At 34.9% G+C, this 25,465-nt stretch overlaps 1 protein-coding gene and 1 long non-coding RNA gene across 13 annotated transcripts in view; one reads left to right on the forward strand and one right to left on the reverse strand.

The window, feature by feature from the left end:
- RNLS (renalase, FAD dependent amine oxidase) overlaps positions 1–25,465 on the forward strand; it is a 398,113-nt gene that overhangs the window by 67,937 nt on the left and 304,711 nt on the right. The gene's annotated exons all lie outside the window — the stretch shown is intronic.
- On the reverse strand, positions 1,784–15,174 carry LOC105718906 (uncharacterized). The gene is made up of 5 exons (XR_001107859.2): positions 14,777–15,174; positions 13,305–13,569; positions 10,676–10,771; positions 9,172–9,297; positions 1,784–1,940 (listed from the first exon to the last, which is right to left on the reverse strand). It is a non-coding gene; the product is annotated as an uncharacterized LOC105718906 (long non-coding RNA).

A 25,465-nucleotide genomic window follows, 5' to 3' on the forward strand; every position in this document is an offset into this window, starting at 1 on the left:
TTTTCAGAAATTAATAAAAAATTACAATGGATTGACAGAGTGATGAAGGGATGATTAGATATATGATAAAGCAATTAGTAATAAAATATTATTTAGAAACTATCTGGTTGGTGTCTGAGTGTTTAACATAAAATTCTTTCAACTTTTGTGTACATTTGAAAACTTTTATAATAAAATGTTGGGGGAAAAGATTGCTAATAATCTTAAAGTCTTACCACAGGGATATGGTTTACTTAGTGATAGTGCATCCATATTATGGAACATGACAGCTGTTTTAAAAAAGAATGAGAGATGTTTATGTCCAGATAGGGAAGGCTCTGAAAGATATATTATGAAGTGAAATAAAAAAGATGTCAAAGACTGTGTAGTATGTATGCCACCATTTGTATATAATATCTCTGAAAGGATGTACAAAAAATTGGGAAAAAATATAGCCTCTGGTAGGAGAACTTCTGGAGGAAGAAGTGGAGGGGAGGTATTTTTTTTCTACATTTTTGAATTTTGAATCCTGTGCATTTACTGTCCACTCAGGGGTGAAGTTTAAAAACATAATACTTATTGGGCCAAATACTTTTGATGTCTTGCTTTACGTAATTCTCGCTGTCAGCCTGCAAGGTAGTTATTATTATTACCATTTGCACTTGAGAAAAGGAGGGGTTCTGAGAAGCTTAATAATTTATCCAACACCATACAACTAATAAAGGAAAAAGGCATAGTTGAGACATAGGTGTATCTTTGTGCTGCCAGTAAAGAAAGGAGTGCTGCATTCCAGACAGAGGAATCAGCCTAAAGGCACAAAGGTGGGAGAGAGAAGTGCTCATGGGGCAACTGTGAGCAGTACAGAGTAGTTGGAGTGTAGGATGCATTGTGGAGAGTAATGGGAGAGAAGGTAGGTGAAAACTACAGGCTAGAGTGTAAAGGAAACTTAGACACTACATTATAAAATGTATACTCTGTCTTACTGATATTTAGAAGCTATGGGTGATGTTAAATAAAACTTTTAAAAATTACTTTTTGATCCTGTATTGTGAAGGATAGGCAGGCAAAAAAAAAAAATGACAAGTTTGGGCAACTGGCTTAATGGGGAGCATATATTACCTATGTTGTGTCGTGAGTATCTGTGAAATAATGAATAGGAAATATTTTATGAACTGCAAAGTGCTTTTCATTATAAATTACATTTTATATACACCTATGAAGAAGATCTTACTTTTCTGTAAGAGAACTACACACGGATAATTTAGTCTAGAAAGAATTGTGTCCAAAGAGGACTTATTTCTAACATAAAATGGTGCAAACAGACCACTTCTCATTTTTTTCTCTAACTCACATCTTCCTTTTAAAAAGAAAGTAATACAAATAGTTGGCACTATTGAGGGATATCTAGGTATCAGAATTTTCCCAACTTCTTTGTTGCAATATTTAATATACATACATGCTATTTACTAGCAAAATTTCCCTTGCATTTTAATGCATGCTATAATACTCACTTGAATTCATTTAAATATAGTATTACTGATTTACATTCAAGGATGATTCTACATTGTTATTTATAAAAGTAAAAAATTGGAAACAACTTAAATATTCACAATAGCAATTTGTTTAAATAAATTATTGTGCATTTATATTATGGGATGTTATGGAGGCATCAAAAACAGGATTTCAAAGAGTTTTTAATGGCAAATAAAAAAATGAAAACAAAATTGTATCTACAGCATGACTATTGCTTTGTTAAGAACATCAGTGACTTCCAGGTCGTTAAATCCAACTATTAATCCTCAGCTATCTTTGTACTTGACTTACCTGGAGCATTTGAGTGTAGATCACGATCACTCTCTCCTTCTTTAAATATTGTCTTCACTTGGCTTCTGGGCCAACACTCCATCTTGAATTCTTCTTTCTTCTCTTGGTCTCCTCATACCCACTCATCTTCTTTAGACCTGTAAATGTTGGCATAACCCAGGACTCAATCTAGTTTTCTCTACTCTTCCCCATCTATGCCTTCCTCATCCAGTTTCAGGACATACATCTTCAGCTTGGGTATCGCTCTTGAACTCTACTCAGGAATTCTACCTGCTTGTCAAGTAAGTGCACCATACTGAACTTATGCAAGATAAACTTCTGATTCTTTCCTTTACAAACATTCTTTTGACAGTCTTCACTATTTCAGAAAATGACAAGTCTATCTGACTCCAGTTGCTCAGGCCAAAAGTCATGCCATTATCCTGGGCTCTTCTCTTTGACATCTTACATTTTGGTTACCCAGGAAGTGAGAGAGCCACTGCAATCAACACTCTCCTGAGAAATGAAAGACTGAGTTTCTCAGTGCAGCTGTAGAAGGTTTGGAACTTAACAATGGTTGGCCTTATAGTGAGGGAAGGAGATAATCCCCCACTGAATTCAAATTTTAAAATAGATTTTCTCCCTCATTCTAATCCATATTCTTATGTCTCCCATTGTTTCATTTCAAGACTTCAGGTTTTTTTTTTTCATTTGTAAAATGGGCATAACAGTTCCCTGGACCTCATATTGTCTTCTTATGTGAATCAAATTTTTAAAAGTAGGTAAGGTGCTGATTAATATATTAATATTTTATATTATAAAATAAAGAACATAAAGGTTTATTGTGTAAACTTTTAATAAAATATTAATTATTTAAATGTTACTTATTTTTATCTCTGGTGATACAAATATATCCTCTTTATAATAGAGATACTTATATAAATTGATCACTACTGAGTTAAGCATTTTAGAGATAGGAGTTTAGCAGAAGCTTTGTTCTGAAGCTGCTTGTGATGTGAGTCAGTGGAGTTTTTAATGAAAACTATTAAAAAATGTCTTGCTCGTCTGAATAATTTAAAAAAATTATATGTTTTAGTTTTTTGTTTATTTTCTTCCCAGTTTATATCAGGGTGGTTAGAATTATCTGCCTCAATTTTTTTCTTTAAATGTTTTAAAATGTAGAGTCCTCTCCACATTTACACAATGCAGTTGCGTATGATCCCAAGTGCACATTCAATTTATATATACACCATGCTACTCTATTGGGGAAAATATGGTCCTTCATCTAAAAGCCTAACATAAATTTGACATACTTTCATGAAATGTGAAATGGTTGAGACTTCTAATCCTAAATTATTTTCTAAATGTTCATTTATATTAAAAGCCTCAGTAGGCATATGTACTCCAAATGTTAATATCCTAGGGGATTACTTACAATGGTCATTTAGACATAGCTACAAAGTAGACTATGAAAAATTTATTAGAGTTGGAATGGGGCTTGATAAGTCATCTTGGCAGAAACAGTCCTATATTGTTCCAGGCAGATGAGTATCGCCCTTATTGCTTTTAAAGATATTTGAGGAAGAAAGGTTATATGACCAATTGGTATCTTCTTTTAGTATTTTATAATTATAGCTGTGAGGAAATCTTTCCTTAATCTTTCTTTATAGGTGTTACTATTTAAGCCTTCCTTCTCCCCCTCCTCCTGCCTACCTTTTTGTTATGTGCTTGGTAGAGAACACCTGGCCTATATAACTATATTATATATAGTTATTTATATATATGCATTTATTTTTGAGTTGTCTCCTATTCTTTCCTGTTTTAAGCTAATGTTCTTAAAGATTCAACTCAACCATTTTGTGGCAGTTTTAAAAGGCAATCAGATGCTTTATATATTTTAATCTGAATTCAGAACTGAGATTAGAACTGCCCTTTTTCTTTATTTTCTCCCCTTCCCTCCCCTCCCCTCCCCTCTTCTTCCCTCCCATCCCTCTCCCATCCCTTCCCCTTCTCCTTCCCTCTCCTCCTCCCTCCTCCCCTTTACTCTCTTCTCTTCTTTCTCTCTCTCTCTATTTCCTTTCTTCCCTTAATTCTATCATTCAAATACTTTTTCTAAACCTACCCAGATCTGCCACTATGCTACATGTTGTGAATGCAATGGGGAACAAGATACATGCAGTCCGTTTTCAAATCGAATTCACAGACAAGTGCAATTCTCTCTCTCATTTAGGATAATGTGTGTGTGACAGTTGCCTGTCTTTGTTTGCCAGTGTCAAAGACCAGCCCATCACAAAATCATAATCATACAATTTTTTAAAAAGTGATGAGTCAATCTGGGTTTTCATTTGTGTCATAACATTGAACCTCGAAGTTCTACATTTTGTTCAACATCGCTTTACTGTGAGCCAAATAAGAGCCACAGAGGAATTCTGTTCAGGAATGAAGGAGGAGACCTCCACAGGCAATTGTAGAAGGGGTTTATGAACCAACCCCACTCTCTCCAAAAAAGTGAATGTCTTGCCAAAGGAAAAGTAGTCGTTCTAAAATGATTGTATTCCAGGACCCAGGGGAAAATGTTCAGTGCCTTTGAGAATGGATGGAGAGTGATAGTAAATCAGGAAACTGGCAGTTCTTTTTAGGGATTAAGCTAACAATGGGAATAGTTGACATTATTGGTACTAATGTTTCTTTTTTTTAAATTTTTGCATAATTTTCCTCTGTATAAACAGTGTCTGAAAGGGATATTCCTAACTCAAGTTGAATATTGGGAAAGCAGTAGAGGGGAATTATAGGAAATGGGCCTCCACCAAAAGACAAGGCTGTAGTCTTTTAACTCTTCACCAAACTTTGCCAGAATTTAAAGAAACATTGGCACCAATAATGTCAAATATTCCCATTGTCGGCTGCTGCAGCCACTACCACCATCATTACTAACAACTCACAAGCTACTGATAGGAAAACACTAATAAAGGTCATTAGATTATACCAAACACTGATGCCAAATTACAACATGCAGCAATAATGCTAGCCACAGGTACTAAACACTCACTATGTGCCAGACACTGTAGCAGGGACTTGAACATACATTATTTCACTGGGTTTGCGTAATATATTCACATGGTAGAAAACTATTAATGTCCCCATCTTACAGATAAGGAAATAAATACATGAAAAATCATGTAATTTTCCTTAGGTTACACAGCTTGTAAGTGGTGGAGTTATTGAAACACAGATCTGTCTATTTGTATAGAATGTAATCATAACCATGAAGCTATTTTTCCTCTTCAGAATCTCTGACCTTTTACCTCACTCATGAACTCTCATTTCAAGCTATTCATCAGTTAGAATTTATTTTTCCCAAGTCTAGCACATACACAGTTGGCACTGAAGACGGGATAAGAGACTTACTAATAAAAGTCTTCAACATAGTGCTTACTTAAAATATAGAGACCACTCAAGATTAAAATTCAGATTTTTAAAGAATGGTGATTCATTTTACAGCTGCAACTGCTATTAACTGATTAACTCCTCTCACTATTGACTGTTTACCCTATTTTAAGGTTGGAGAAGTATTCAGTTAATCCCACAGTTACCAATTGTAGAGACATTAGATTTACATATAATCATAGCTTAAAATCATGCTTGTGGCTGTAATAAGTGGTTACATTCTTTTATCTGTAGATTTAGTTTCCTAGTGGCCAGTAATTTTGAACTCTCAATGTGTGCTGTGATTGAAATCAAATATTCATTATGATCTTTTGAAGTTTACATTGGAAAGTACTTCAAAAACTTATCAGTACATCCAATTATAATGTATTGCATCTCTTTTTAAAAATCTGATAGCGGTAATCCTTTGTGAATTTTGCTCTTTACAGTTCTTTCATCAGTGCAGATGTTGGCAACTCACATGGAACATCTAAAAAATGCCTTCTCATAAAAACTGTGGAAGAAAGTGAGCCATAAATCATGCACTTTAAATATGGGGAGAGTATCTTGCTATGGCTAGTACAGTTGCTCAAGAAGAAATTATTGCAAAAGGAATGGTTTAATACTTTATTAGTATTACCCTATCATAGCACTTTCTTATTGATTTGTTTACAGCTGATTGGACTCTTTCTTTTAGGAGTATCATTTAGGATTTACTGTTTTGTATTTTTCAATAGCTTTTTTAATTACTAGGAAAAATATTCAAAGAAAATTATTATATTCATTGTGTGTATGCATGTGTGTGTGTCTTTGGGACAGGTGTGCCCTCAGATGGCACATTCACATTTATTACATTTCATATTTCATCTCTCATAGCTCTTGGACTTGACTGATGGTTAACAGTAAACATGTGTAATTATTTTTTCATGCAACTTGGCCATTGGCAGTGATTTTCATAGCAGTAATTTAACTGCTGAGGCTGCAAGTCAAGATTCATCAGTTTTATTAGGATGCTGAACCTTAAAAGCTTATGGTTGATGCTGTTATTGACTCTGCATTTCCTCTGTAGTGAAGGAAAAACTGGAAGTGCAGCACTTTTTAATATAGTTCATGTGTAGGTGGCTATGAGCTGGAAATTCTGTCAGAGCTCAGTAAGTGACCAACCCTGTTACCTCAACTCTGCCACTTCAGTGGTTGAGCATTTCAGTTGCTTCAGAATACTTTAGTCTTTCATTTTGAAAACAAACTTTCAGACTTGCTTTGGTTTTTGACTTTTTTTTTTTTTAAATACTCATCCCTCTACAGTTTCTAGACATGTGTGGCATTAAATTTTGTCCATCTTTTTATTATGAAAATGTTTCAAATACAGAAAAGTTGAAAAACAGTTGGAAAAAAGGCATCTTTTGCCTTAATATATCAATTGTTACCATTGTTTCTGACTTATTTTCTCTTCATATATATATATAAATGTATGGATTTTATTTATTTTTAAATTTTTGTTTATTTTTGCTCATTTGTTTTATTTTTCCTGAATCACTTGAAAGTAAATTGCTAAGTTGTAGGTATTATGACATTTTATTCCTTAGTACTTCAGCATGCATCACCTAAATATAAGGATATTCTGTTTTACAATCAAAATACATTATTACATCTAAGATAGGTAATGATAAATGCACACTGTCATCTAATATAAAGTCTGTATTTTAATTTTCTCAGTTGCCTTGAAAATTATCTTACAGTTTTAATTTTCTTTTTAATTCAGGATCCAATTAAAATCCACTCATTGTATTAGGTTGTTACATCTTTTTAGTTTAATCTAAAGTTTCCTTCCACAATTTCTTCCTGGCTGTACTTTTTTTTGTTCTTTGTGACCTTGACTCTTTTGAAGAGTTCAGGTCAGTAGACTATATGAAGGTCTGGATTTGTCTGACTGTTTCCTTATTAAATTCAGGTTAAACCAGTGGTTCTCATACTTTAGGGCGTTTCAGAGCCATCTAGAGAGATTGTTAAGCATAGATGGCTTGGCCCCACCGCTAGAGTTCCTGGGGTCTGTGTTAAAGCCCAGTCTAGTTTGAATTTCTAACAAGTTCACAGGTAATACCCATGCCACTATCTCAGGACTACACTTTGAGAACCACTGAGTTAACATTTTTCACATAGATAACATGTACACTCCTTATTACATTATATCAAGGACACATGTGGCATCTTGTTTTGCTATTAGTGACAAGTTTGATCCTTTCGTTGATGTAGAGGCTGTTAGATCTCTCCATTGTAAATGTTCATCTTTTTTCCTCCGTTGTAATGAATAAGTTATCTGTGGGGTTTATTATCCAAAATTAACAAATAATCTTCAGGGGGAAAGTGATATAAATTTCTGTTCCGTAACAACCAGGTTTTAACATCCAGTGATGGTCCTTGCCTGAACTAATTGTCATTGTTTTTTAAAAAACATTTTTTGTTATTATTCCTTCTTCTCTCACACCCTCTCCTTTTTCTCTTCCTTGAATCCTCCCTTTTCTCTCCCTCACTTTCTTCTTTTCTCTCTCTTTCTCTCTCTCCTTCCCTTTCTCCCTTTCTCCAACACACATGCACAATTTTTCTGTGCTTCACACACATTCACAAACACACAGAGCATCTCTGCCACCTCTCTTTCTCTTCTTCTACCTCTCCCTCTTTCCCTCTCTTTACCTCCCAGTGTTATGATTTATTATCATTGTTATTCTTTTTGAAGCTTCTAGATTCAATTTTTTTAGTTGAGAGCTTCTCCTGTGTCCTTCTGAGATGATACCATAACTATTGTTAAGCACTTCCTTGTTTTCTAGCAAAAGTATTCAAATCTTACCCTGTTCTTTTTCTGCCCTAGATCTGGAATCAACCGTTTCTTTTGGTTGGTTTCTTTTAATAGGAATGTTCTTTAAAATCCAGTATCTGGGTTTTCGAAGTTCTTGTTGCTAATTGGAATGTCTTTTCTACTAAGACAGACCATAGATGTAATTTTGTAAGAAGCAAATGAGATCATGCTGACAAACTCCAGTTCAAATGTAGCACCACAGGTTTCTTCATCACCTCCCCCAGATCCTATTGGCATCCACATTTGTCTACAGTGAGAACCCTGATGCTTAAAAATATAAAAACATACACACACACACACACACACACACACACACACACACGCGCGCGCTCTCTCTCTCTTCTTTCTCTTTGTCTAATTTGCTCTAATACATACAAAACAGATTCAGAATTACAGCAATAATACTTCAACCAACAATAACAAAACTACTGAGAAAATCAGATTTTCGTACAATTATTGTCCTTCAAATTTAGTAGAGTGTATATAGTCTGAGTGCTGTATTCAAGAGTTCCTTTATCATTTTTATTTGTGTTATCAACTTGATATACAGTGTATTACTAATAGTTGTTTCTTTTTTATTCTCTTTTAGGGTTTGCTTTTTCCAACTATTTTAATTTTTGAAAATGTAAAATATTTCCATAGTCAAAGTTAAAACTACATAAAAATGGAAAAGTTTTCATTCTATTTGTATTTACTAGTTTCAGGTTTATTTTCCTGTGTTCTTTTTGATAGAAGTAAACAAAAATATAAACATTTACCCCTATTTATTATACGAAAGAGGCATATTATTCAGTATACACTCTTTGGCACCTTTTTTTTAAAAAAAAAATCTAATATTACATCCTGGGAATCACCCTAATATCAACTTGTAAAGATCTTCCTTCTTCTTTCTCACAGCTACATATAATTCATTGTGGATACACTGTAGGTAATTTAACCAGTCTCCTAGGAATGGACATTTAGATTGTTTCCAAAGTTTTGCTGTTACAAGTAATGTAAGTAGCTTAGCTGTCTTGATTCATGATCTCTCATGAGTTTGAAATAAAGCTATGGGCCAATTTTCATAAGGTTTAGTTGGGGCTGGAAACTCTGCTTCCTAGCTTACTTACGTGGTTGCTGGCAGGCTTTTTTTTCTTGCTGCTTAGACTTCTTCATAGGCTACCTGAGTATCCTCAAGACAGGGCAGTTAGTTTCCCTCTCCCAGGGCTGCTTTCTGACATGGTAGTTATCTTCCTCTAGAATATGATGAGAGAGAAAGCATATTCATCTACCTACCCCCACATCCAAGGTAGAAACCATAGTCATTTTATAACCTAATATTAGCAGTGACATCCAGTCCTGTCTGCTATATTTTATTAAACTAGAAGTGAGTCACCACATCCAGCCCATACTCAAGGGAAGGGGAGGGAATAATCTCTACTTGTTGAAAAGAGAAATGTCAAAAATATATGAACATATCTTGAAAATTGCCACATCTTTTTCAGAGACCTCAAGCTCACAACATTTGTTCTACATATGTTAGATGCTGTTACATCTACCTTTGTTAGATGCTGTTACAAATACTATCTCATTGAAGTCCTAACAACCGTCTTGTACTTGCTCCAGAGTAGAATTACACATTCACTGAATTGCAACTTGGTAGTTCTAATGATGGTTCCAGGTTATAAATCTATTTGTATACTTATATTCAATATTAAAATAAATTTGAGTAGATTGTCTTACAACTCTCTGTTTTTCAGTATCTTAACTTTTTGTTTTTTAAATGCTTTGAGGACAGTGATTTTTTTTTAATTTCTTTTTTTTTTTTTTTTTTGAGACACAGTTTCACTCTGTCACCCAGGCTAGAGTGCAGTGGTGCAATGTCAACTCACTGCAACCTCTGCCTCTCATGTTCAAGTGATTCTCATGCTTCAGCCTCCCGAGTAGCTGGGATTATTGGCATGAGCCACCTTGCCCAGCCAAATTTTGTATTTTTAGTAGAGACAGGGTTTTACCATGTTGGCCAGGCTTGTCTCAAACTCCTGATCTCAAGTGATCCACCCTCCTTAGCCTCGCAAAGTGCTGGGATTACAGGCATGAGCCACCACACCTGACCAGGACAATGATTTTAAAAGAGAGCTTGTTCGGGTTAGGAACATGGGTGGTACTAGATAAAAAAAGATTGGTTACAAGTTGATTGGTGAAGCTGGGTGATGGGCCAGTATCAGGAGACTCACTGAGGTATTTAATCTACTTTTATGTATTTGTTTAAAGTTTTCCTATATGCAAAAGAAAAAAGAAAAAAAAACCTCTCACCCTGTATTTTTATTTTTTGTCTTTAAAGATTTATTGTGACAAAAGAATATGTATTTTTGGTCATTGGGAAAAAACAGACTCATTATTCTTCTGAGAGCTATCAGGTATTCTAGGTCATTAGGAAGAACCTCAGGTTCCTAATGCATAGCCCTTCTTCTGTGATAGGATTCCAAAACTTTGTTGTACACAGAATCAACTGTAGAGCGTGATGAAATGTCCCAGTTCCCAATACCAGCTTGTCTTAGTCGGTTTTGTATTGCTATAACAAAATACCTAAGGCTGGGTAATTTACAAAGAAAAGAGGATTATTTGGCTCACGATTCTGTTGGCTGAAAAGTCCAGGACTGGGCAGCTGCATCTGGTGAGGCCCTCATGCTGTTTCCACTCAAGGTGGAAAGTGAAAGAGGAGCAGACCTGTGCAAAGGGATCATGTAGAGAGGAAGGATGAGAGAGAAAGCAAGAGGTAAACCTAGGAAGCCACCCTCTTTTTAACAACCTGCTCTCTGCTTTTCAGGAAGGAATCTATTCCCCCTCCTCACCTCCCACAGGAGAACTCTCTCAGCCCTACCCCACCTCTGCTAAAAGGCATTAATCTATTCATGAGGGACCTGCCCAAATGACCCAAATGTCTCCTCCTTATACTGCCATATTGGGCATCAAATTTCAACTTGAGTTTTGGTGGAGACAAACCATATTCAAACCATAGCACAGCCATTATAATTTAGAATATTTGGATAGAATAAAGAAATCTGCTTTTTAAACAAGTACCCCTGGGTGTTTCTGATTCCAATGATAGATGGACCCCAATTTGATATATCTTATATGGATATACAGCAAGGGCACTCTTACAAGTAAGGCAGAACAACGGATACAAAGATGAATGTGATGTTCCTATATTATGCTCCATTTCCTCCAGAAACTTGTAAATTAATAGAGGAGACAGACATGCAATAAGTGTTATAATAGGAGTAAACAGAATTGGGCGGTTTTCGTATTATTATACCAGGTCAAAACAGGGAGTGAAGATCATATGGAGCAAATTTCTTGTCTGGATGAGCAAAATAAAAGAGAGCTTTGGAAATATAGAGAAATATATAATTGTTTACTTTTCTAAAGAATCACATGTTTCAAGCTAGTCTTGGCAAGTACTGAAAATTATTCATTTTATAGATGACATCTGATGAGTACCAGGGTTTTAGGTTATGGATTAAAGAGGAATCCACATGCTTTGAATACAAAATATTCAAATGACGAACATATTATGAGAACTAACACATTGCAGGTCAGAAGATGAACTCACTTAAATGTATTGGTAGACCTTAGGGAAGCTCAAGGGTGCAATGGGCAGTCATTATTTTAATTTTACCAATCTGTTCAGGAATACCGACAGAGTGTTTAAGAATCCAGACTATTGAGAATTCAGGTGTTACCATTTGGCCACCTCATTGTTCAAGTAAAATCGATTTTTGTGAATAAGATTATATACTACTCTTTGCATTGCTGTGGAGGGCATAGTGTTTGAGGAGAGAACTAACAGTTAATTGAATGTCTAATGAGAAATCTTTTCTTCACAACCAAATTATAAGATATAGGTAATATCACCATTTTCATGATGGGGAAACAGATGATTAAATGATTAAAGATAATGACTTCTACAGCTAATTCATAACTGTTGATCATGTAAAATATATCCCCAAATGATCAAATGAGTTTGCTTTTGGTATGGAGTTAATATTGTTGATATTAACCTTTTCTAATAATAGTTGAGCAAGAGGAAGCTTCTAGTTCATTAGTGTCAAAATAATAGCTAACTTATGTTAAGCATTTATGAATTAGGTATGATGTTTAGTGTGTATACACACACACAGAGATACACACATATACACACACATAGAGAGAGACAGATACATACATTATATATCCCCCCTAAATTAAAACAATCTCATTACATAGATGGTTGTTTATTTAGAATAAGGGAAAGCAAATCCAATTTATGCAATTGCTAGATCAAGTTACACAACTATTGCATATTTCCTACTACTACATTACTTGTAAGTAATCTCTTAAAGGGGTAAGATCAGAGGAGAAATAAAACAGCCAAGCCAAACTTTTTGGAGAGGATGATTATGTAAAATGAGTTTTTGGATTAAACAGTAATGAAAGTTATTAGGTTACTAGTTTTGACAGTAAAATGGCAAAAAGCACAATTACTTTTGCATCAACCTAATATATTTCTATTTTCAGATAACTGTCAACATTAAATAGCATGATTTGCTTGCCTTAGTTTATATCTGCAGTTTAAAAATATTGATTTTGTCTTGAGTGAAATAAAACAAGGATATGAGTTGAAATGCAACTAGAAAATCCAGATGATTAGCGAAACATTCACAACCCCATCATATGTTCCTAAACAAGAGTCCAGAACTGACTCCAATTTAGTCTAAAATCATTGAAGAGGAAAGTTTACTTCTAGTCTGGAAAATACAAATGCTTCAAATGCAGATGAGTTCATTTAGCTGGAACAAATTATATCTTTTGTCTTAATCTCAGTGTTCTAAATGAGTCATATGGCTCTCCTGAACACCTCCTGTGGAATTAGTGTGGGAGATGATTTGTCAGTGAAATAATGAATCGGTGACCTCCTGTTCAGACTATACCAGGAACTAACTTATAACTAAATTATTTGAAAATAGGCCCTTGAATTTTATGTCTTGTTATTCAGAACTTCTGTTTGGTGCATTGACATAAATGACTGCTTAGTAAGCACTGTTAAATTGTATCCTAACTAGAAGCAGAGCTTTGTGCTCATGAAGTCTTTATTAGGTTGACTGTAAAGGCTACTTATGATCATACATTTTAAAAATTCTTTCTCCATGCCTCACCTGCCAATAGGAGAATTTCCAAAAACCTGCATAGCTTATAAGTATATGCAAAAAGTATTGCTTACCCTCTTTTATCTGTTTGACACTTGTCTTTAGACTGCCGTATATCCTTTTTTCTTGATTGCCTATTTCTTATATGTACTTCTGGGAATTTCAGCTGGATGGTAAGTGGGGCCCACTGCTGGGGCACAGGCATATGAAGACAGATGTGCTGGGTCAGGGCTGGCAGAAGTTGATTACTGAGGTGGTAGACTAGGGAGAAGCACTGAAAATCTTCTTGAGAATTAGCTCAGGCAGCATTCACTTCTGGGGTTCACATAGATCTGGTTACTGTGGGGATGGTCCAAAGAAAGCTATTTAGAGAACAGGTGAGAAACCTTCTAATATGGGAGAGGGGAGAGGGGAAGAACGCATCCTGTGCCTCATCCCACCCCTGCAGAAAACAACAACAACAACAAAAAAGCCAGATCTGATAAAGCATTCATAATAACAAATATTTTTTGTAAGAACTTCTAACATATTAGCTGTTACTAACACAGGCCTGAATCTGGATCTGGGGGAGCAGGGGGAGAAAGAACTATAGAGAAATGCTGAGAAGTCATTTTCACTAAATTTTGAAACTCACTGAAACTGAGAAATCCTGCTTTAAAACCCTTCTAAGGCCGGGCGTGGTGGCTCACGCCTGTAATCCAAGCACTTTGGAGGCCAAGGCGGGCAGATCACCTGAGGTTGGGAGTTCAAGACCAGCCTGACCAACACGGTGAAACCCCGTCTTTAAAAAAAAAAAAAAAAAAAAAAAAACCCTTCTAACAATGTTAAACAAATGGGAAGCTTTACACCCTGAGAGATCAAGACAATCACTACTAGAGAAGTGCCCTGCCAACCCAAGCAAGGAAGGTAGAGAATACTGTGTTGGGCAGAGAGTGGGGAAGTGTCTATCTGCTACTGTCACACTTCGTGAGCCACAGTGGACTCCTCCATGTGTATAACACTTTTACTTTTAATCACGTCAGCACTCATCTTCTAAGACTAAGGATATTCTCCTGCATAAGCACACTACTGTTGTCAAAGCTGAGAAAAATTATAATATTTCCATAATTTCATCTCATATTTTATCTATAATCAGATTTTCCCACTTCTCTCCAAATGTCTTTCATAGCTGTTTTGTTCCCTGAACCAAGATCTAATCAAAGTTCATGAGTTGTTTTAGTTTGTTCTTTCCAGATCATTTATAGTTTATAATTTTGGAATAAATTTAAACTTAGAAGAAGACTTACAAATAATTCCTATACATCTTTCACCCAGATTCCCCAGATGTTAACACTTTACTACATTTGTTTATCAGTCTCTCTACATATATACATATATTAGTGTTCCTTTTTGAACTGTTCAAGAGTAGTTTGTAGAAGTGACACCTCATATTTTTATGTACTCCATTTTCTTAAAACAAGGGCATTCTCATAAATAACTATGTGTAGGACAATTATCAAAATCAGGAAATTAACATAAATACAATATTATTACCTAGTATACAGACCTTATTCAAATTTTGCCAATTGTCCCAGTAATGCCCTTTATAACAACAGAAAAAAATATATTTTCTGTTTCAGGATCACATGTTACGTATAGTTGTTTCTTTGATTTTCTTTAATCTGGAACCATTCTTTGGTCTTTCTTTTTCTTTCACGACCCTGGTATTTTTAAAAAGTTGAAGAATACCAGACAGTTTTAATCCAAAGTGGCCCTTGATTTCCATTTGTCTGTTGTTTCCTCACGATTAGATTCAGGCTTTGCATTTTTGAGCCAGATGTCAAATTGTGTCCTTTTCAGTACTTTATGTTAAGGAGACACATAATGCTGCTATATCCCATTGCTGGCAATGTTAACTTGGTGATGTTAACTGATGATGATCACTTGGTCTAGCTGGTTTGTCAGGTTTCTTCATTCTTAGGCTACTGTTTTTACCTTTGTAATTAATAAGTAATTTATTGGGAGATACTTTGAAACTATGTAAATATCCTGTTTCTCATCAAACTTTCACCTACTGGTTTTTAGCATCCATTGATTTTGCCTGAATCATATCCAGATAAATTTTATGCTCTTGACTAGGACGTTTTGAGGTTTTTTTCTCCTAAATCACTTCACAAACACTTATTTTATAAATTTACTTTACTCAAAGGGTTTTTTCTGCCAAAATTATAGCTAGTTAGCTCAAAAAAATTTTTATGGTATATTCAGAGACCAGGTGTTGTTGTGTCTCTTCCTCCTCACACCTTTTCTTTGGACAGGTGCTTCTTTTCTCCCACATCTTTTATTGGCTTAAGCCATCAGTTTGTTACGTAAGTTATTTCACATGACATTTCTGCTTTGTCCTAGTTTTTTGCCTGCTTGTTCCTGGTTTTAAACAAAAATCTTTTCTTTGTAATGACCACATCCTTCAGTCCATCCATTTCTATTTCTTAAGTTTAGGCATTTGACATCACTCTTGGTAAAAGGCTTTCCCATTTTTGTTGTTAAGTCCAATGGCATTTATTTTCCAAATCTCTTACTTGTTTGATTTATCCTCCCTTTTTGTATCTCTCCCCTTTTTGCTTTTGAAAATCACCTTCTTCAAGCTATTTTATTTGTATTTATTTATGTATTTGGATCAACCTGTTAACCAAAATCAAGGCACTATAAATCTTTCAGTAGGGCTACTGCAATTTGAAGCCTGCTTTCCAGGGGTTGCCATCTTCTACTGTCTTAAATGTTAAACTTAGAATTATAAATATTAGAATGAGGAAATTCTGCACTGTTTCTGTCTACCCCTCTGCTTCCAGGAAACTGACTTATGTTCGTTATCTGTATTACTGTTAAGTTGTGTTTCTCCAATATTTTCAACAATTTCTGTTTGTCTTCCAAAAAAACTTTGAACTCATTTTTAAAAATTAATTTATTCATTTTCCATTTACCTCAGACTCCCTATCCACCCCCCACCTCTGTTGCTTCTAGCTGTCAGGTTCATTCTTACTGGGACTCATATAGTATGATCATTTTTCCCTTTACTTTAATTTTAATTTTAATATGTTTCCCAGGTAACAATACATTCAATTAGAGGTTCTCAAAATTTAGTGTGCCTATCCTTTCTTCCCTTTTAGAATCCCCTACTCTTTGACCATCTCCATAGCTATGTTTATATTGCCATGAAAGTTCCACATAGTATCCCTCATAAGAAAGACTAAGTAGATTATAGTTCTCAAACTTGAAACCTTATTGATTGTAGTTCTCACACTTGAAACTTTCTATGGCTGCACATCATAAAAAGATGCTCTTAAACTATCTATTAATACCATTTCTTGGGCCATATACCATGTATTTGCCTATCCCAGCTTTAACCCTTGTCCTCTATGAAATCAAGTGTTCTGTAGAAGGAATGCTGTGTGTTGTCTGTTACATGTGGAGAAGGGATGGGGAACATGGCCACAGATAGCTTCTGAAGTCTTAGAAATTGTGTGCAGATTTTTGTGCATTTCTCTTGAGAGAGAGCTTATAGTTTCATCAAATTCTTAAGAGCATCCTGCCTCCCTTTCTCTAATTTTGGTTCAAGTTCATATTCTCCAGTTCAAAAGCTAACCAGGCTAGTTTTTCTGCATTTTAGTGTCTGAAGAAGTAAAGCATCAAGCCACTGCATCTTCCTTCTGCTGTGCCATTCCTGAAGTGGGCATTGGGCTTAGCATTTGCCAGGTTAATGAAATTCTAAATAGTTCTCTTGGAAATTTTGTGTTCTTTTCTCATAATATAACCCCTCAAGGGAACCCAGTTTTACAACTTGAAGATCTTATCAATTCCTTAATTCTTGGGATTTTAATTACTGACTTGTATTCATATAGTCTTGTCTGTAACCACTCTGTCTGTTGGGTAATTGCTCTCCACCTTTCATAGATAAATCATTTCAAATTGTTTTCCCCTACAAGTATTTTTCTGGGGTACTTCTCCCCTTCCAGAAGCTGCATAAATGTTCTCTCCCCTCTTCCTTCTGTCCCCTTTGCCTTCTGCAACCCATATGGAAGGCAAAACAGACAAGTTAAAAATGTTTGTCTTATTTCCCTTTTTGTCTTCTGCATCCCCAGCCACGACTTTTTTAAGCTGCCTTCCTCTACCCTGCCCCAGTTTTTCAAATATGTTCTGTCTTTCCTTCTTTCAAAATTCCCACTTGAAGCCGACACCTGACACTCATCAAAATCCTGAACCAAAAGAAAAAAATGCTGAGATGCACATTCCTAAATTTGCTCATTTCTACTCTTAACTGCTCTTAACCACGGATTCCTTGTCACTTGGGCTTTGCCCTAGCTAAACCCTAACCAAGTTTTCATATCCATTTCATTTCTCCTCCCTTTCTTGCCCCATTATATTTTACTCATTCCTATGCCACCCACCTTTCAATACACTGCTGTCTCTCATTTCCATTTCTGCATTCTCTCCTTTCTCCACAAATTGTCCTCCCGTCTCATCCCCCACTGGTAGCCCTTTTTAATTCCTTTTCAGTATGTTCTACTCACTTAAATGGAGGTTATTTATTTTGACATAATCCCTGTGAGGTAGTGAGAGCAGATGTATTATATATGCTTTTTTACAAAGATAATAACTGAAGCTTGCAAAGTTTAATCTACTTGTCTGACATAATATAACCATTTGCCTTAAGAGTTATAGACCCAAAGTCTCCTTGTCATAGTTGGTTTATCTAATGATCCTGCCTCCCTCTTGAAACTAAAGATAAAGATAAATTGACTCTATTGACTGGTTTTCTCAAGTCATATCAACATCTGTGTGCACCTTTCTCAAAAAATAACTTTTATATTTTTGTAACAAGTAAAACATGCAATCCTTGGGATGTCCCTGTACAAAAACCTTTGTCCAGAAGCTGTACCAGTTTATTATTTAACATTGCTTCTTTTAAAAAGAGTAGGATGTTTTAACATATCTAAAATTAGGTAATGGAAATAGGATTTGCTGTCATCACTAGGAATTATATCTGTTGTAGGAGAGGTTATAAAAAATATATAGGACATCTTTCCCCTTCAAAGTAGTTGCTGAATTAGAGGCAAATCTAAGTGTCAAACCTGTAAAAATTTGCAGAAGGATGTCTAGACTTTTTCAGACATAAGAAGAAAGTGGCTGTAGTTGAATGCTGTTAATCATTCTCTTGAGTAAAGAATATAAGGACCTTAGAGTAACCCTTGGCTGCTTTCTTGGTGTCCTGAAATTTCTGCTTAACTGTTTAATTTAAAAGAATGAAAACTTAAGTCCGATCTAGAGAAAGGGTTTATCACTAAATTTGGTAGGCACCTATTAGAGTTGTTTCCAAATCCCACAATTGGTCAACATTGGTATCACAACTTGGCCAAGGTCTCTAGGCCCATATCTAATGCTCTTCTGATATACCTCCACCACACTGGTAATATTACTCCTTGAAAATGGTACCTCCACCAGGCTGGTGTTTGAATATGTACCACTTATATTGAGAAAGACTTAACACATAATTTCTGAATAATCTTAAGTCACCTTAGAAATAATGCAATGAATGTTTTCTTAAAGTAAGTAGAGCTTCAGATAAATACTTTGATGAAATGAAAAGAAAATAATAAATATGGTTCTGTTACATTACAGAATCTTTTATTAATTTTATTCACTCACATTTAAGCTCTTTACTTACTCTTTTGTCCCCTACTGGCCCAGAAGAGACATTGTTCACAGCATGACTGAAGAAAATGTCTTACTGAAGGGATAGGTGAACATACAATCCATTTACTTGCTGATTATTAAGGAAGTGAAAGCCACTAAGCTTTTTCATATTTTTACCTTTTTACAAACATATGTAACATTTTGCCTTGTAACTTCCTATTGTGGAACTTTCTCTCCTCTGAAGCTAATTACAATACTGTTCAAAATCTGAATATCCTTAACTCTTACTTTCCTTGCTCTTTTCAAAATCTGTCACTATCAATGCATGTGTTTTAACAGAATCCATATGTTTCTTATTTTTATTACCTTATTTTTTGTGTGTATCTACTGTACATATCATGCATGGCTCTGGGCATTCATATCATGACAAAGGATAATCAGTTTTCTTTTAGTTTAATTTTAGAGCCAGAGTTTAAGACATCATCATTTGAATGTCTTCCAGTGTTCTCCCATTTTGTTTATGGTCTCCCAATGTTCAGAATTGTTCAGGAATGTTTTTATAACCCAGTCGTCAGCAGTGGTAGAAAGCATCACTGACAGATGCAGCTCTGAATGACTTTATATCCCCCATCACGTATAAGGAAACAATCACAGTAGTTGAGATTTGTGCCTTTTAAGCTGTTGACCTTACAGTGAAAGGGAGAGAGAGGGAGGAGAAGGAAAGAGAGAAATGGAAGGGAAACTTTATTCTCTCACAGCTAAAAGCAAAGCCCCTAAATTCATAGTATATCCCTGCAATAATGTAACACAGCTGGTTTATAAAATGACAAGAACATATAGATCACTTATCTTTTAAAAAGTAAATGCTCAGGAAAAAAATGAGAAACTTTCAAATTAGAAAATTATATAAGAGAGGGCAATTTGCTGAGTGTTTTTTTAAATCACAATAATTGATGTCATGTTGTAGCTATTCATTGACCAATAGCTGATGCTCAACTTACATGCTTCCCTCTGTTCTTATATATGATTTCTGTTAACGTCAGATAATGATCTGTATGAAATGGAGAAAAACAAGATTATGATCTGCTTAGGCATCTATTAAATATCCATTTACTGTAATTATTATTTTCTAAGATATAAGAATTACCATCATTGATGGAAAAAATTATAATACATGTAACTCCTATTAAATATCCATTTAGTATCTATTCTAACTATGCACCAGATTATCATAATGGTTCATTTAAAGCTGGTTTACAAATATACACATGCCAGAGTAGAAATAACATGTTCTGGTAGGATAATAAGAAATAGGAGTCCATTATACTGATTTAATTTCTCAAATGACCAAAAAAGATAACTAGTATAAAATGTCAATGGGTGTAGGTAACATTTATCCACAAATGTTTTGAGCTATAGATGTACTTAAATAATTTCATACATTTCTTCATTTTCAAATATTAAAATTCCCATGTTCAGAACTTTATCCTTGGTGAAAAGTGAACTGATGTAAACATTTGGAGAGAAGAGAAAATAGTGTATCTCTAAGTTTGGTCATTCTGCTTCCCCACTTTCAGGAACCATTCATAAATTGTCCTTTAGTAAATATTTGGGGATTATGAAATTGAAAAAGAATTGGGTAGCTGCACACACACAAAACTGGGGAGAAAAAAATCATGTTAAAAAATTTAAAAGGGCCAGGCGCAGTGGCTCATATCTGTAATCCCAGTACTCTAGAAGGCCAAGGTGGGTGGATTACTTCAGGTCAGGAGTTCCAGACCAGCCTGGCCAACATGGAGAATTGCCATCTCTACAAAAAATACAAAAATTAGCCAGGGATGATAGTGCATACCTTTAATCTCAGCTACTTGGGAGGCTGAGGCAGGTGAATCGCTTGAGGCTGGGAGTCGGAGGTTGCAGTGAGCCTAGATCACACCATTGCACTCTAACCTTGGTGGCAGAGCAAGACTCCATCTCAAAAAAAAAGAAAAATACACACACACAAGAAAAAAGAAAGAAAAAATTAAAAAGCAGGTGGATAATTTACATTTTATTTCTATAAATATGTTAGCAGCTTGCATGCCATTTTCCAGAACTGCCACCAATGCCACTTATTGGATTTTTTTCTGATGTTTCTTAAGAGGACTAAATGCTACCCAAAAAATTACTTTCTAAAACACATGTTTTCCCAGAGTGTATGGTAGGAAATGCCTTAAAGAGTGCAGAAGCAATGACAGCAGAGGTCAGGTTGCTGGGAAAATCAGTTTGGGAGGTTCTCACATAATCTATTTTTCTCTCAAAATAGTATATGAATGACTCTGCTGTAAAGCAGGTTATTAACTTTGTTTATTCTAGCTTTTCTCAAACCTAGTTTTGATTTTTCTTTGTACTTTTTTAATCTTTTATTTTAAGCTACTGATTTTATTTTGCCTCTTAAAAAAAACTCTTTTCACCCTAATACTCTTTAACACATTATGAGAACTAATATTCTCACTTTGGGTGAGAATAGGGTTGGAGCCTTTAGCCTTCATCTTAATGGTCCTTTATTACCTCCACTTCATATCATCACTAGCTTTTCAAGATCTTTTATCAGTGATAATTATAACAAAATTATATCAAGTAATCACTTCTTCCACTTACGCCACAGATACTTGGGTATGTGGATAGAGTCTTCTCATCATTGTTTGTTTATGATGAGGAAATCTTAATAAATAATATAGTAAGCTAATAAGAAATTAGTTGTACATTTAATACAGTTTTGAAATATAGGCCAGAGTACTAAATAGGTTTTCTCTGGGAATAGTTTGTTCATTCGTTTGAAGCTTTTACATATTCAAGAGACAATGGAAACTTCTGTGTCACTTCTGCATTCTGAAGGAGTTTTTGTGGCACTCAGAAACATATATCCCTGCCATCAGCCCTAGATATTTTTAGGCCTAGTTTTTATAGTTCTATAGCTTCCTGAAAAGCCAAGCATTCAGAGGCTCCCTTTTATGCACCTATACCATAATCTCATCCACTAAGGGCCGTGGACCACATCCACTCTCCTAACAGACGTAGATTAAGAAGCAGGTGCAGGTAGGCTACTCTTATCCCAAAATAATGTGTGTATCTTACTGGGTCTTCTAAATCCAGTACCATTTCCTCTCTTCAGTATGTTTTGCAATCAGTCAGAGAAGAGTGGGACTGGAAATCCTGGAAAGAAACCTAGAGTGTGAGGTGCTAAATATGAACCACTAGCACTAGCAGTGTTTTCTGAAGCAGATTGGTTGCTCCCCTCTGCCTCAGTTCCCTCAAAAAAGGAAGATAATGAGCCTTGTCATCCACAGGTTTGCCATGCATGACCAAGAGTCATTTTGTAAGCCCTTCAATCTGTAAGGCATTGTGTGCTTTTTTAGAGATACAAAAATTAACGTGGCATGGCTCTTATCACACAACTTACAAGGATACTATGAAGATAAACACAGAGTTATAACATTTTATTGTTATTTCATTTTATATAAATTGATAGTCTATGTTAATCCATTTTTGTCCCATAATAAAGAAAGTATTTTTGATAGAATTTTGAAATGCCCCAGGGTTTTAGTTGTTTATCCCTGCTGTTTGAGGGTTCAATATGTCACAACTCAGGTGGTTTGTATGTTGTGGCTTACCCATGTAGCTGTAGTCACTTCAGGAAATGTTATAAGAAAAAGTTTTACATTTTGAAAATCCCTGTTTTAGGTGAAAAGAAATTGATGTTTGGAATTGGCTGCACATGAAAATGAATGAATGAACATTTAAAAAATAAGTATATTTTTAAAGTAGGTTGTTACTGTAGCTTACAGTTCATAAAGTTATTTTTAGGAAATCTAGAAGACATTACTCCTGCAAAAAGTATGTTTTACATTTGCTAACAATAAACAGGATGCTTGACTGTATCAAAGTTGACAACTCGCTGTATTATCTGGTTTTGTTTAGTAATTTATTACTAGAGTTCTGGCTGATGTTCACTTTGTATGTGCACATTCTTTCATGTTTAGAGTGGTTCAGAGGTAAGATTAATGAAAATCTTTCAGTTGAAAATTATGCAATAGAGGATTTAGCTACAATTAAAGTAACTGCACACTACATTTGCCTCTCTTAAGATAATCTCAGACTATTTGATATTTTATGAACTTATAAATCACGTATTAGAAAATTACCTTGAAGCACTGCATATTAATTTCACTAATTCAGTTTCTAAGGGTAATGTTTTGCTATAGCTTGCTCCAAAATCAGCTTAAATCATGTCATTTGGATGACTATTAAGTGAACAAATTGAAATTAACATTTTGCAGCATATTTTTTCCCTATAAGACCTAGCCAAAAATCCATATAAAACGTTTATTTTTAAAAGAGCTTTAAGAGCCTTTTCATGTTATTCTAGTCAATTTGCCAATACAGCTGGTCCCTCTAGCCATACAATGGACAGCCTTCTAGCAATATCTCTTCTCTAGTTGCTCAACATAGAAAATCAGTAATTCATAAAAGAGTTCAGGGTTCAGTCAAGGCCAGACTTTTGAATTTTCCGTCTTGCCTCACAAAAAAATTACAGCCTGAATGCCTTGCTCAGATGTCGAAAAAGCTCTAGAATACAAATTGATGGTTGAAACACTCTGCAAATCTCAGATGATGAACTGAGCCTTACAGATCCAATAGACGTAGCTATCTGGTAAAATTAGCTGACATGCGCATCTCTGTAACAGGACTGATGCATTGATGTGGCCCTCTCTGTAGGAGGTATCTGTTCTTGTGAGAAAATAAGGAACTCAAATTGATGAGGTCCTCACTATTAAGTTTTAATTTTAATCACCTTGGGAACCATAGGCTCCAGATCCATTTTGGCATTTTCTTTGTTTACACAAAGGGAACAACTTCAAAGGGCTCACGCCCTAGTATTCATACCAGCCTCATCACACAGAGCTGTGATTTTGATGTTCTTGTTCCCAATTTATTGCTAGGGTCCGAGTACCTGGGTACCATGGTGATAAAGTGCCATTGAAATACATAGGTAATCAGCCAGTGTACTGGAGGATTGATTTTCTCTTTCATTTTCTGAACAGACAAAAGCAGTCCTCTCAGAAGTAATTGGAGTGAGAGGACACTTACTATTTACTTTATGAGAACAGTGATGATAAAGCCAAGATGCCATTTAATTAATAACTTTACTTTGGCAGTGACTATCTCCAGAGACCAAAAATATTGGAAACCTTAACTGACCTCCCCACATATAGAACACAGGCCTCTCTTTTTTCTTTTTAAAATTGAAAATATAGAAAAGACAAATCATTTGCTCTCAAGATGACTTCAGGACCATAATGGAATTGGGACCAAGACTCAGAATGCTTGAATTTAGAGGTAAGACCACTTTGTACAGTGTGTCTTATTACAGATAATGATCCTCTCTTTAATCACTCATCTGTCCTGAAAAGCATATTGCAGTTTAAAAGAGGCCACGCAGTCTGAACTAACTACAAAGAATTTTTTTAAGGTCTTTTAAATATTCAGATGCATACACTTCATTTGAAATGTTGGCAGCTTTGCCTTTCGCAACTATGACCCAAATTCTTCCTTCAAACATTTTAATTGAAGCCAAATCACTTCACTTTCTGCTTTTACATAATAATGTAGCACACTCACTGCTGTGACTGTAATCATGGAAAATTTGGCTTCTGGCACTTTTGCTCTATTAGCCTTCAACCTTTTTTTCCCCACATTTATTTAATTTTTCATTTTGCTTGCTCATATTTTAATTTTATGTGTATTTTCTCTGTTTTATATATTGTTTTTTACATTTACTACCTCTTTGAAGTTTTTTAAGGTAATTTCTGCTCATTTTTTAACAGATTCATTGAGGTATATTTGACATCAATAGCCTGCATATATTGAAAGTGTATAGTTTAATGTTTTATATTATGTATACATGCATGAAATCACTTAAAATTGTGAATATATCCATCACTATTCACCCAAATTTTGTCATGATTCTTTGTAATTCATACCTTCGTCCATCTCCAGCCCTTGCATCCTCAGGCAACCACGTATCTGCCTTCTCTCTCTATAGATAGGTTTGCATTTTCTAGAATTTTATATAAATGGAATTACAGATTATATGCTCTTTTTTTGTCTTAGTTCTTTACTCATGATAATTTGAAGAATCATCTGCATTAGTACATACCATCAATAGTTCATTTCTTTTTATTGTTGCTTAGTATCCCTTGTATGGATATACAACTGTGTTTATTCATTCACCTGTTCATGAAAATTTGAATTATTTCCAGTTTGGGACTATAATAAACTATTATGATTATTTGTGGGCAAGTCTGTATGAATATGTATTTTCTTTTCTATTAGGTAAATACCTTGGAGTGAAATGGCTGGATCATATGTTAAATATATGCTTAATGTTTTAAGAAATTGTCAAATTATTTTCCAAGTGGTTTTACTAGTTTACATTTTCCCACTAGTAGTATATGAGAGTTCTAGTACCTCCACCTTTCTGCCAACACATAGTCTAATAAGTCTTTTGCATTTTAACCATTCT

Source organism: Aotus nancymaae, unplaced genomic scaffold (genome assembly GCF_030222135.1).
Source record: "Aotus nancymaae isolate 86718 unplaced genomic scaffold, 86718_ANA_hifiasm-v0.15.2.pri h1tg000010l, whole genome shotgun sequence".
Taxonomy (NCBI): domain Eukaryota; kingdom Metazoa; phylum Chordata; class Mammalia; order Primates; family Aotidae; genus Aotus; species Aotus nancymaae.